The following is a 13,311-nucleotide window of genomic DNA, read 5'->3' as shown; positions in this document are numbered from 1 at the left end:
CCTATTTCCCTTGTCTTCTTTAGCTCCATCTTCGCTTGCATCGTCAGTCTCTTCCATCCATGTCTCAAAGATAGCATCTGAGAAAAAAGTATTAGCAATATTCTTAAAAGTATTTTGAATTGAATCATCTCTAATTTTTGAATATTTCCAATACGTTTGTTGTTGATTGTGCATGAGCTTGCACATATCCATCAAAATTGACAACTCTAATTTTCTTGAAGTACTTGCAGAAATCAGCATGGGAGTTGTATATTCAGATTCAACACTTAGCTTAACTGGTTCTTCTTCTGGCTTAACCCTAGGTTTAGGGTTTTCAACTCCTTCAGTTGGTTGAAGACTATTTGGTTCCTTATCAGATTCTTCTTCTTCAGTTTCTGTAACTGAATCAGCTTTAGTTTCTATTTTAATTTTTGACTCTTCCGTTTCTGGCTCAGTTGGTTCCTCTTGCTCACCTTGGTTCAACTCATGCACTCTTTCTACCAACCTTTCAAGATCATGACTTGTAATATACCCTTGAACATACTGCCCCTTCAGATTTTCTTTTGTTTTAACATAGGCCCTTAAGCAAAGTGAAGTGATTAATGATGGAAAATAAGCACTTCATGCCTTTTTTTTAGCACAATCATGAATCTCCTTGAGGATAATTTTCCCAACAGTAATGGATTTTTCTGTTTAGATTGCATATAACAAGAGCATCCGTTCCATCGTGACGGTGGAACTGTGTGAGATAGGCATAAAACTGTAGCGAGCAAAATAAAATCATACCTTTGCTACTGGTTTTAAGTATTCTCTTGACAAGAATGGCTCCCATACTTTCTTAGAATCCGTTGGGATCTCGGATTTGTCACAACATCACGCACTTGTTGAAGAAAATCTCAATTGATATTGTTCATCATAGGGTAGTACTCATCTTCTTCAACATCAGGTAAATTAAACAAATCATTGATGGACTTAGAAGTGAGAGATACCTTTTTCTTTCAAACGATGACTTCAGTAGCATCTTGCATAGTCAAACTAGCATAGAATTTTGAAACTAGTTAATTATCGGGAAGTGAACGAGCATCACAGAATCGTTCCCATTTGCGAGGCATGGTATTTTCTCTAAAATTCAACAGAGTTTCTGCACAAGAGAGAATAAAGAAATTGGCAAAGTTGGTATAAATTGCTACGGAAAAAATCTTGTGACAGCAAGGATGGTGCGGTGGCGATCTCTTTGCGGCAACAATAGGGAATTTCGAAAAAAAAAGAAAAGGACTAGGGTTTCTTTTGGGATTTGAGGTTGACGGTACAAAGAAGTGATTTAGGGATTTTTAGGGTGGAAGCAAATTGCTTTGAGGAATATAAAAACTAGTAAAATGAAGAGGGGTTTATATAGGGAAAAAGTAGGGCAACATGTAGCAAAAATTTTGCTACATTAAAGTTACTTGGGCTGCAAGTAATGGGTGTGATGGCAAGGCCTAATTTTTTTTCCTTTTTTTTTGTTGTCTTGGACCTCAAACTCAGACTGTGATACGATCCCAGCCAGGGATGTTTCTATTGAGCTGTCACAAGGGCCTATAACTAGGTCACGAGCTAAGAAATTTAAAGAAGCTTTACCAAGCTATGTGGATCGAGTTTGGAGTGATCAAGAAGCTGAACATGAAAGGAGTAACCCAATAGGCGTCACTTGCAATTTATTGCAAGCTGAACTGAAATTTTAATAAACTCATCTTTAGTTAAATAATGGAGTTGCTGAACATTTATTCAACTCATCTTTGTTTAGTTAATAAGTGATTCATTATTGAACTTTTATTTAATTAATTGTTGTTTTCAATTAATCTAGCTTCCAGAATAATTTATTGAAGCATGAGTTACGTTTATTTAATTTTTCTTCTTAAATTAACTAGTTGCTGGAATAATAAATGCATGAGTTTAGTTCATTTATTTAAGTTAAATAATTATTGTTGATGTGTTTAAATAATGTTTAATATGCTTAATAAGTTCTTTTAATGTTTTTATTGCAGGAGTTTCTTCAGTTCACAATCGTTACATTTCAAGCTGTTACAAATTTAAATGAAGTGACCTTTCAAGTGCTATCTGAACACAAATGAAGTAGTTGTTACAAAGGGGGTTAATACACCATTAAAGGACATTTTAAAGAGCCTTTTATGCTCTTTAAATTCAGCAATAACCCTTTTAGCTACCTAGCTATTTTTTTTGTTCTTTAAGAATAATAAATTCAGCAATCAAATCTTCATTAAAGAGTTAAAGTCTTTTCGGCTAGCCATGGGACAGCTCAAAAGTCAATTTCAAGCTTTCATGAACATTCATTCAGCTAAATTGAAGAGAATTCAATGAGGAAGTTATTTGTTCCAAGAATGCAAAGAGTTTTGATCTCTAAATCAGTTTTTCTTAAATAGCACATTAAGTGGATGTTTGTGACTTTTTGGCAACCCTATTTTAGCACTATAAATAGGTGAATTCAGATTTTTGTAAGGGACTTTTTTTTGAATTTTGAATGAAACTCTGTTCATTTGGTGAGAATTACTTTTCTCCAATTTTGTTTAAAGACTTGTTGGCTTATCTACAAAGCTAGTGGCGACAACTCGTTCTTTGTTTATTACGAACTTATCACTTTATCAAGTGTGGCGTTCGAACCTATACCGAGGTTCCTATCTTTCTAGATAGTGGGTCGAGGTTCTTGTTTGAAATTTTCTATCCATCTCATTAAACGTATAAGTGCTGGGTCGACACTTGTTAGTGTTGGTTCTTAGTGTTGGTTCTTACTTGTTTCTTGAGCCGTTTAACTCTTTCATTTTATCAAATCTGAACACATCCATTCTAACCATTTTTTCCTTAACCTCTGTTGTTATAAAACCATTTTGAGCCTATTTTATTAAACTTATTTGGTAGCCAATAATTTGTTCCTTACTTCATCGTAGACGATTAGGCAACACAAATACAATTCGAATCAAAACGGAGGCAGTTCGTATCAGTTGGCATCAGAGCTATTAAAATAAGAAGTACGGACTTACGAAGACAAGCCAGAATAGGTTCGTGAAGTGCAAAAAATAGATAGAAAAAACTCAAGAAAAAATAAAAAAAATTCAAGTTGTATTTGCAAGTTTCTCATTGTTATTGAAGTATTGAAAAAAAATGAAATTTCAAAAAAAAAGGTGTTGGAAATTTCTTAATTCATAAAGAATTGATTCTCTACCCCATCCCTTCTACCTCAACGCCACACTCAACCTACCCTATTCCTATTCATTTTCCCTTTGTTTCCCAAATTTGTGACCGACCCCTAAGCCCACGATTAAGCCTTGGCAAGTCTGCTTACAATGTCACGAGAAAAAGAAGAAGTGGAAAAAGGCACTAGAGCGTGAGCACAATAGAGAGGAGGTAAAAGCCAACATACGAGTGCAAACACGAGCGTGAGCGCTATCATTTTATTTCTTTCTGAGTGAATATAAGGTTTGTTGTGAGGTTTTTTTAATTATTATCTTTCTTTAGTTCTAATTTGTTTAATTTTTTTTATGTCACAAAATTCTGATCAAAATATGGATGAGCGACAAGAACGACAACATGTTCGAAATGTTCCAGGCCTTAATCTTCAAGCCATGTTACGCGAGGTGGAGCGACTTTTTGACCGGAAGCTTGAGCCTATACAAGAAAAGTTGGACTTGGTTGAAGAGAGAGCACGTCGGAGAAGGACACCTCAAAGTCCTCCTAGAAATCATGGCCAAGAACAATTTAATGAAGATGTTCCGCTTGAACTTAGTGGGGCTGAAAGTGACGAAGGGTCCAATGTGAGTGTTCAACGAAGAGAACAACAAAATCGAGGCCAAAGAGATCAGAGACGGGAAGATGATGATCTCAAGAATATAAAGTTGTCAATACCTCCTTTTCAAGGCAAATCTAACCCTGAGGCATATCTAGAATGGGAGAAAAAGATTTAATTGGTATTTGATTGCCATAACTATTCTGAGAATAAGAAGGTCAAACTAGCCGCAATCGAGTTTTCTGATTATGCAATGATCTGGTGGGATCAATTCACCACTAGTCGAAGGCGCAACGAAGAAAGGCCTATTACCACCTGGGTTGCAATGAAAGCGGCAATGCGACGACAGTTCATTCCTTCGTATTATCATCGAGAACTTCATCAGAAACTTCAAGGAACTAAAAGTGTAGAAGATTATTACAAGGAAATAAAGGTGGTGATGATTCGTGCGGATGTGCAATAAGACAGCGAGGCAACGATAGCTTGTTTTCTAGTTGGACTCAATTGTGATATTACTAACGTAGTCGAACTTCAACATTATATTGAGGTGACAGACATGGTACACATGGCCATCAAAGAGGAAAAACAAATGAAGTGAAAAGGTGCTACTCGAGGTTATTCCACTACAAATTCTTCAAGATGGGGACAAGGCGTTAGCAAAAGTTTTCCATCAAACCGAACAAAGGAGTCCATGGTGATGCCCAAAACAAACAAGCCTTTGGCCGAATCAAGCAAAGGAAAAGCCATTGAGAGCTCGTCCAACCGCTCAAGAGATATCAAATGCTTTAAATGTTTGGGGAGAGGACATATCGCGAGTCAGTGTCCAAACCGGAACACCATGATATTGCGTGCTGATGGTGAAATTGAAATAGAGGATGAAGAGGAAGATGAGGTCGAATTAAATTCTGACGAAGAAGAGGATTTGGAACACCCTGTTGAAGGAGATTTGCTTGTAATCAAACGAAGTCTAAGTCTTCAAGGAGTGGAGAACGAGCAACAAGAGAATATTTTCCATTCGAGATGCCAAATCCAAGGTAAAATTTGTAGTATTACTATAAACGGTGGATGTTGCACGAATGTGGCAAGTACTTTCATGGTGGAGAAGTTAGGATTGCCAACCACCAAACATCCGAGCCTGTACAAGCTTCAATGGCTCAATGATGGAGGTGAGCTTAAAGTAGTGAAACAAATTCTTGTTACTTTCAAAATTGGAAAATATTCCGACGAAGTTCTATACGACGTGGTGCCTATGCATGCGGGCCATTTGCTGTTAGGACGACCATGGCAATTCGATCAGAGAGTGGTTCATGATGGCTATACTAATAGGTATACCTTCAAGCATTGTGGCAAGAAAGTGACACTTACACCTTTAACCCCGAACCAAGTATATGAGGACCAACTCAAACTCAAAATTTTTTTTGGACAAATGTAAGAAAAAGAAAAAAAGAGTGTGAGTGGAAAAGAGAAGAAAAATGAGAGAGCTCGAGGTAAAAATTTAAAAGAAAGTGAAAAAGCGGCAAAAGAAGAAAAAAATGGAGAAGAGAAAAACATTGAGAAAATGAGTGTGTTTGCAAAAGCGAGTGATGTTCAGAGAGCATTAACCTTGAGGCAACCTGTATTTGTACTCATGTACAAAGAAATTTTGCTGAACACTAACGAATTACGTAAAGATCTGCCTTCTTCTATGTTGTCTCTTTTACAGGAATTCGAGGATGTTTTCCCAGATGAAGTGCCTAGTGGATTGCCTCCCGTTCGAGGCATTGAGCACCAAATCGACCTAGTGCCTGGAGCCGCACTTCCTAATCAGCCTACTTATCGAACTAACCCGAAAAAAACCAAGGAGTTGCAAAAGCAAGTTGTTGAACTTATGGATAAAGGTTACATCTGAGAGAGTCTTAGTCCTTGTGTGGTGTCGGTTCTACTTGTGCCCAAAAAGGATGGTTCGTGGCGAATGTGTGTTGATTGCCGTGCCATCAAAAAGATCACCATCAAATATAGACATTCTATTCCTCGACTTGATGATATGCTTGACGAATTAAGTGGTGCCAAAATATTCACGAAGATTGATCTTAGGAGTGGGTACCATCAAATCCGAATGCGAGAAGGCGATGAATGGAAGACTACCTTCAAGACCAAACACGGTTTGTATGAATGGTTGGTACTGCCATTTGGTCTTACAAATGCACCTATTACTTTTATGCGATTAATGAATCATGTGTTGCGTGCTTATATTGGAAAATTTTGTGTAGTATATTTTGATGATATCTTGATATACAGCAAGTCATTAGAAGAACACGTTCAACATTTGTGGATGGTTTTAGAAACGTTGCGACAAGAGGTACTCTATGCCAAGTTTAAAATGTGTTCATTTTGTAATTGTGTTTTTAGGTTTTGTCGTGAGTTTCGAAGGATTGGAAGTTGATCAAGAGAAAGTTCGAGCGATTCAAGAATGGCCGTGTCCGACTAGCATTAGCCAAATTCAAAGATTTCACGAGCTAAGAAATTTAAAGAAGCTTTAGCAAGCTATGTGGATCGAGTTTGGAGTGATCAAGAAGCTGATCATGAAAGGAGTAACCCAATAGGCGTCACTTGCAATTTATTGTAAGTTGAACTGAAATTTTAATAAACTCATCTTTAGTTAAATAATGGAGTTGCTGAACATTTATTCAACTCATCTTTGTTTAGTTAATAAGTGATTCATTATTGAACTTTTATTTAATTAAGTGTTGTTTTTAATTAATCTAGCTTCTAGAATAATTTATTGAAGCATGAGTTAAGTTTATTTAATTTTGCTTCTTAAATTAACTAGTTGTTGGAATAATAAATGCATGAGTTTAGTTCATTTATTTAAGTTAAATAATTAGTGTTGATGTGTTTAAATAGTGTTTAATATGCTTAATAAGTTCTTTTAATGTTTTTATTACAGGAGTTTCTTCACCTCACAACTGTTACAATTCAACATGTTACAAATTTAAATGAAGTGACCTTTCAAGTGCTATCTGAACACAAATGAAGTAGTTGTTACAAAGGGGGTTAATACACCATTAAAGGACGTTTTAAAGAGCCTTTTATGCTCTTTAAATTCGGCAGCAACACTTTTAGCTACCTTGTTGTTTTTTTTTTGTTCTTTGAGAAGAATAAATTCAGCAATCAAATCTTCATTAAGGAGATGAAGTCTTTTCGGCTAGCCATGGGACAGCTCAAAAGTCAATTTCAAGCTTTGATGAACATTCATTCAGTTGAATTGAAGAGAATTCAATGAGGAAGTTATTTGTTCCAAGAATGCCAAGAGTTTTGATCTTTAAATCAGTTTATCTTAAATAGCACATTGAGTGGATGTTTGTGACTTTTTGGCTACCCTATTTTAGCACTATAAATAGGTGAATTCAGATTTTTGTAAGGGACTTTTTTTTTTGAATTTTGAATAAAACTTTGTTCATTTGGTGAGAATTACTTTTCTCCAATTTTGTTCAAAGACTTGTTGGCTTATCTACAAATCTAGTGGCGTCAACTCGTTCTTTGTTTATTCCGAACTTATCACTTTATCAAGTGTGGCATTCGAAACTATACCGAGGTTCCTATCTTTCTAGATAGTGGGTCGAGGTTCTTATTTGAAATTTTCTATCCATCTCATTAAATGTATAAGTGCTGGGTCAACACTTGTTAGTGTTGGTTCTTACTTGTTTCTTGAGTTGTTTAACTCTTTCATTTTATCAAATCTGAACACATCCATTCTAACTATTTTTTCTTAACCTTTGTTGTTATAAAACCATATTGAGCCTATTTTATCAAACTTATTTGGTAGCCAATCATTTGTTCCTTATTTCATCGTAGACAATTGGGCAACACAAATTCAATTCGACTCAACACGGAGGCGGTTCATATCAGACTGTATATTTAAAAAACTAATTAGTAATTGGGCCAAATTTGACCCCCTTTATTAACATAAAAATTTAAAATTTAAACTGAACAAAATGAAACTTAAAAATTTTATTTAGAAAATTTCTTCTTAACAAGTTACATTAAATTAATTCCCAGGAAAGGTTGGAGGGGTCACAGTGGTCCCGCTTAAGTTCCAATCTCCTTGGATAGAATTAATTAAATGTAATAAATTAAGAAAATAAGTTCTAATTATTTATTTATTTACGCAATGAGCTCATGAAAAATTAAGGGTTTGAGACGTTGACCATTAACTTTAAACGTACCTCCACAATTGTCGTATAATTAAATAGCTCCGTAAGGATAAACTCGGTAGATGGTATACGGTCCTTTCCATCAGGATTTCAGCTTCCTTGGAAATAATTTCAACCTTGAATTAAACAACAAAACCTTCTAACCTTCTTTAAACTCGTGAGGTCGTATATGACTATCATGCCATCTCTTTGATCTTTCTTTACACATTTTGGCATTCTCATAGGAAAACAACCTCAGCTCTTCGAACTCATCCAGTTATAACATCCTTCTCTCCCTGGCTTGCTTAAGATCAAAATTTATCTGCTTCAAAGCCCAGTGAGCTTTATTCTCCAATTCTAAAGGCAAATGACATGCCTTTCCAAAGACTAACCGATAAGGAGTCATTCCTAACGGAGTCTTAAATGTTGTTCGATAGGCCCATAATGCATCATCGAACCTTCGAGACTAATATTTTCTGCTAGGGTGTACTACCTTTTCAAGGATACCTTTGATTTTGCGATTCACTCTTTCAACTTGCCCATTAGACTGGGGTGATAGGCAATAGCAATCTTGTGCTTCACATCATATTTGTCAAGCAACTACTTAAGCCATTTGTTCACAAAGTGAGAACCTTCATCACTAATAATATCTTTTAATGTCCCAAATCATGTAAACACATGCTTATGTAGGAATTGCATGACTACCTTAGCATCATTTGTAGGGTATGCTTCAGCTTCAACCGATTTGGATACATAGTCCACAGCAACTAAGATATATTTGTTCCTATATGAAGACAGAAACGGGCCTAAAAAGTCAATGCCCCATACGTCGAATAATTCAATCACCAAAATATTTGTTAAGGGTATCTCATTCCTCATTGATATATTTCCAGTTCTTTGGCACTTATCGCAGTTCTTTACATAAGCGTAAGCATCTTTAAATAGTGTAGGCCAAAAAAAACCTGCTTGCAAAATCTTTGTTGCAGTATGTGAACCACTAAAGTGTCCCCCACATGGAGCTGAATGGCAATGATATAAGATCTTAGCAATCTCACTTTCAGGTACACACTTTCGGATTATATTATCTACACACTGTTTAAACAAAAATGGATCCTCCCAAAGATAATACCGACTATCATGAAGGAATTTCTTCCTTTGCTGGTATGTCATTTCTCAAGGAATTATTCCACATGCAAGATAATTGGAAATATCAGCAAACCAAGGAGTTTCATGAATTCGACTCACCTCAAATAAGTGATCATCTAGGAAATTCTCGTTGATAAGCACATGTGATCGAGTTACCTCATCTTACTCTGACCTCGACAAATGATCAGCTACGTGATCGAGTTACCTTTTCTGTCTTGGATCTCAAGGTCAAATTCTTGGAGTAAAAGTATCCAACGAATTACCCTTAGTTTCGTATCTTTCTTCATGAGCAAGTATTTAATGGCTGCATGGTCAGTAAATACTATAACTTTGGTACCTATAAGATATAAGCAGAATTTGTAAAAAGCAAAAACTATAGCAAATAGTTACTTTTCAGTTACCGTATAATTGAGTTAGGCTCCTGTCAAGGTTCTACTTGCATAGTAAATGGGGTGGAACACTTTATTTTTTCTTTGACCCATCATAGCTCCAACGGCATAGTCACTTGCATCGCACATCAACTCAAAAGGTGAGTTCCAATTAGGTGTAATGATTATTGAGGCTGAGATTAATCATTTCTTTAGATCTTCAAAACCTTTCAAACATGCTTTGTTGAAATCGAACATTGTATCTTTCTCTAACAACAAACATAGCGGCTTAGAATTTTTTGAGAAATCCTTGATAAACCTTCGGTAAAAACTGGCATGGCCTAAGAAACTTTTGACTCCTTTCAAATTAATTGGGGTCGGTAATCTTTCAATTACATCCACCTTTGATTTGTCGACTTCAATTCCTTTCTTTGAAATTCTATGGCCTAAGACAATCCCTTCCTTAACTATAAAATGACATTTTTCCCAATTAAGGATAGGATTCACCTCTTCGCATCTCTTCAGTACCTTCGCCAAATTACTCAAACAGATATCATAAGTGTTACCAAAAATAGAAAAATCATCCATGCAAACCTCAACAAAATTTTCAACCATATCAGTAAATATGCCATCATGCATCGTTGAAAAGTTACAGGTGCATTGCATAAACCAAAAGGCATTCGCCTAAAAGCAAACGTACCGTATGGACAAGTAAAGGTTGTTTTATGTCTGTCATTCTGGGCTACAACTATTTGGTTATATCCTGAATATCCATCTAAAAAACTATAGAATTCATTACTTGCCAATCGATCTAACATCTGATCCATAAAAGGTAATGGAAAATGGTCCTTCCGAGTAGCTTTGTTCAACTTTCTGTAATCAATACAGATTCTCTAATCGGTAATAGTTCTAGTTGGAATTAACTCATTACGCTCATTTTCAACAATCAGGACTCCACCTTTCTTCGGCACACACTGCATCGAACTTACCCATGAACTATCTGAAATAGGATAGATGATTCCTGCATCTAACCATTTGATCACTTCATTTCTCACAACTTCTTTCATAATAGGGTTGAGCCTCATTTGCCCATAAATTTGAGCTTTTTCACTTTCTTCTAAAATGATTTTATGCATGCAAAAAGAAGGGCTTATACCTCGAATATTAGCTATGGTCCAACCAATTTCTTCTTAAAATTTCTTTAGAATAGCAATTAGTTGCTCCTTTTGATCTTTCGTCAGTTCCGCTGAAATAATCACAGGAAAAGTAGAACAATCACCTAAATAAACATATTTCAAATGGATAGAAAGTACATTTAGTTCGAGTTTAGGTGGTTCTTCAATTGGCAACTTGGGTTGCACAAATTCTCAAACTTCCAACTCCAACGGTTCAAATCGTGTAGATTGAATAAAATTTCCCAGATTGGCTTCCATCAAAGCCATGTTTTATTCACCTTCTCCATCCTCCAAAGGGTCAAGATCTAAGGCTTTCTCCAATGGATCTTCTTCAAAATTTCTTTCCATAGAAACCAAGGTTTCTATCTCTTCCATAACTGAACACTCCTCTGCTGGATCGGGAAATTTCATCGCTTTAAGAATGTTAAAAGTTACCTGGTCGTCTTGAACTCGCATGGTGAGTTCACCTTTCTGCACATCAATTAATGTTCTCCCCGTGGCTAGGAAAGGTCTCCCAAGGATGATTAGCACTTCTTTATCTGCTTCAAAATCTAAAATAATGAAATCAGCAAGAAAAATAAATTTATCGACTCTTACCAAAACATCCTCGATCTTTACTTCAGATATGCTTAAGATCGATCCACTAGATAAAGTGTCATAGTTGTGGGTCTTACTTCACCTATCCCTAACATCTTGAAAATAGACTTAGGCATCAAGTTGATACTCGATCCTAAGTCACACAAAGCTTTACCACAGTAAGATTCACCAATGTTACAGGGTATAGTAAAGCTTTCTAGGTCTTTCAATTTCGGTGGTAGTTTGTTCTGCAGGAACGTACTGCACTCCTTTGTCAAGGCAACAGTCTCATACTCACTCAATTGTTTCTTCTTGGACAGTATATCCTTCATAAACTTCAAATAATTTTGCATTTGTTCTAAAGCCTCCACTAACAGAATATTGATGTGTAACTGCTTCAAAACATCCAAAAACTTCTTAATTGCACCTCTTGTTTCTACTTGTGTTGCTGCAATCTTTAGGGATATGAAGGTGATGGAATTTTCAGTTTAACCGACAACTTTTTCGAATAGGTAAATCTGCATCCAAAGAAGATGTTAAAGTATTTGAATTCACTAAGTCAGGGTTTACCTTGTTAAACTTTGCAAATTCTGATTCCTTTGGTGTAAGAACTTCAACATTTGGTTGACCTTCCTCCTTTTCAACATACTCATCTTTGACATCAATCAATCGAGGTTCCAGAGTCTTACGACTTTTCAATGCCACTACCTTGATATGTTTTTTACCCAAATTCCTTAGATTCTCAGTATTTCTCGGCAAGGTTCCTTACAGTCTATTACGAAGCTCCGTAGCCAACTAAGCCATTTGGTTTTCCAAATTTTTTAGTGTTGTTACTTGGATTTGGATCAAAGCGTCATTCTTTGCCATGTACGCTTTCAAGAAGTTCTCTAAACTATTTGATGCCTCAGCTTGAGGTGGTTTTGGAGCTTGCTGATTAAACCATTGAGATTGGTTAGGTTTTTGCTATAATAAGTTATTGTTCGGTTCATTTCATTGGTTGCTCCAAGAAAAGTTAGGATGATTATGCCATGAAGGATTGTAGAAGTTGGAATGGGGTCCTTGTCTACCCTATTTTGATATTGGTTCCCTACATAGTACACTAACTTAGGATTTGATGGACAATTTTCAAAAGAATGACCTTCCCCATAGTACACACAGGAAACTACTCCAAACTGACTTGGTGGCTGAGCTGCAAAATTATTATTACTATTAGCGATTAACTATTCTAACATAGAGGAAGTAGACGATACCTAAGCTAATAACGAAGTGAAAGAGTCAACTTCATGAACTCCAGCTACAAGTCTTCCTAAAGCTATTTGATTTGTTGGCCATTGATAGTTATTACTTGCAATCCTCTCGATGATCTCATAAGCCTCATTATAAGACTTAGACAAAATTGCATCATTCGCGGAAACATTTACCACCAATCTTGTATGTGCATTGAGACCATTATAGAATGTCTCCAACTAGATACAATGAGGAATCCCATGATGAGGTCACTTACGAAGTAATTCTTTGAATCGTTCCTAAGCCTCATACAAAGAATCATCATCAAATTGTTGGAAAGTTGTGATCTCATTCCTCAACTTAGCGTTTTAGCCAGGTGGGAAATACTTAACCAAAAATCTCTCTACTAATTCTTGCCATGTAGATATGAAACTTGGTGGCAATGAATTGAGCCATGCTCGTGCTCAATCTTGCAACGAGTACAGAAACAACTTCAACCTCAGTGCGTCTTCAGTCACACTGGCTATCTTGAATGAATCACTCACCTTCATACACAATCAAAGGTGGAGATGAGGATCTTCTGTGGGCATACCACTAAATTGGCCCACCGTTTGTTGCATTTGAAACATCACTAGTTTCAATTCAAACTGGGTTGCCTCAATATCTGGCCTTTTAATTCCTAGGTTTAGCTCACTAAAAATTGGCACACCATATTATCTGATGCATCGATCCCTACCATCGGCATTGAGGATAGGATTTCGTACATGATTGGCTTCATTACCTTTTTCTTGATTCTGATTTCCAAGGTCCATCTAGACTTGTCTTTGAGCTATTCGTTCACGTCTTCTTTGTATGAAAGTTCACTCAATTTTATGGTCTACAGGGAGTAA

At 36.2% G+C, this 13,311-nt stretch overlaps 1 non-coding gene across 1 annotated transcript; it reads left to right on the top strand.

The window, feature by feature from the left end:
• The first annotated feature begins 12,676 nt into the window (after positions 1-12,676).
• LOC121214137 (small nucleolar RNA R71) lies at positions 12,677-12,783 on the top strand. The gene has a single exon (XR_005909723.1). It is a non-coding gene; the product is annotated as a small nucleolar RNA R71 (small nucleolar RNA).
• The last annotated feature ends 528 nt before the right edge of the window (positions 12,784-13,311 follow it).

Source organism: Gossypium hirsutum, chromosome D01 (assembly GCF_007990345.1).
Source record: "Gossypium hirsutum isolate 1008001.06 chromosome D01, Gossypium_hirsutum_v2.1, whole genome shotgun sequence".
In the NCBI taxonomy this organism is placed as follows: Eukaryota; Viridiplantae; Streptophyta; class Magnoliopsida; order Malvales; family Malvaceae; genus Gossypium; species Gossypium hirsutum.
The sequence above is the reverse complement of the archived record's forward strand: the minus strand, read 5'-3'. Positions and strand labels throughout refer to the sequence as shown.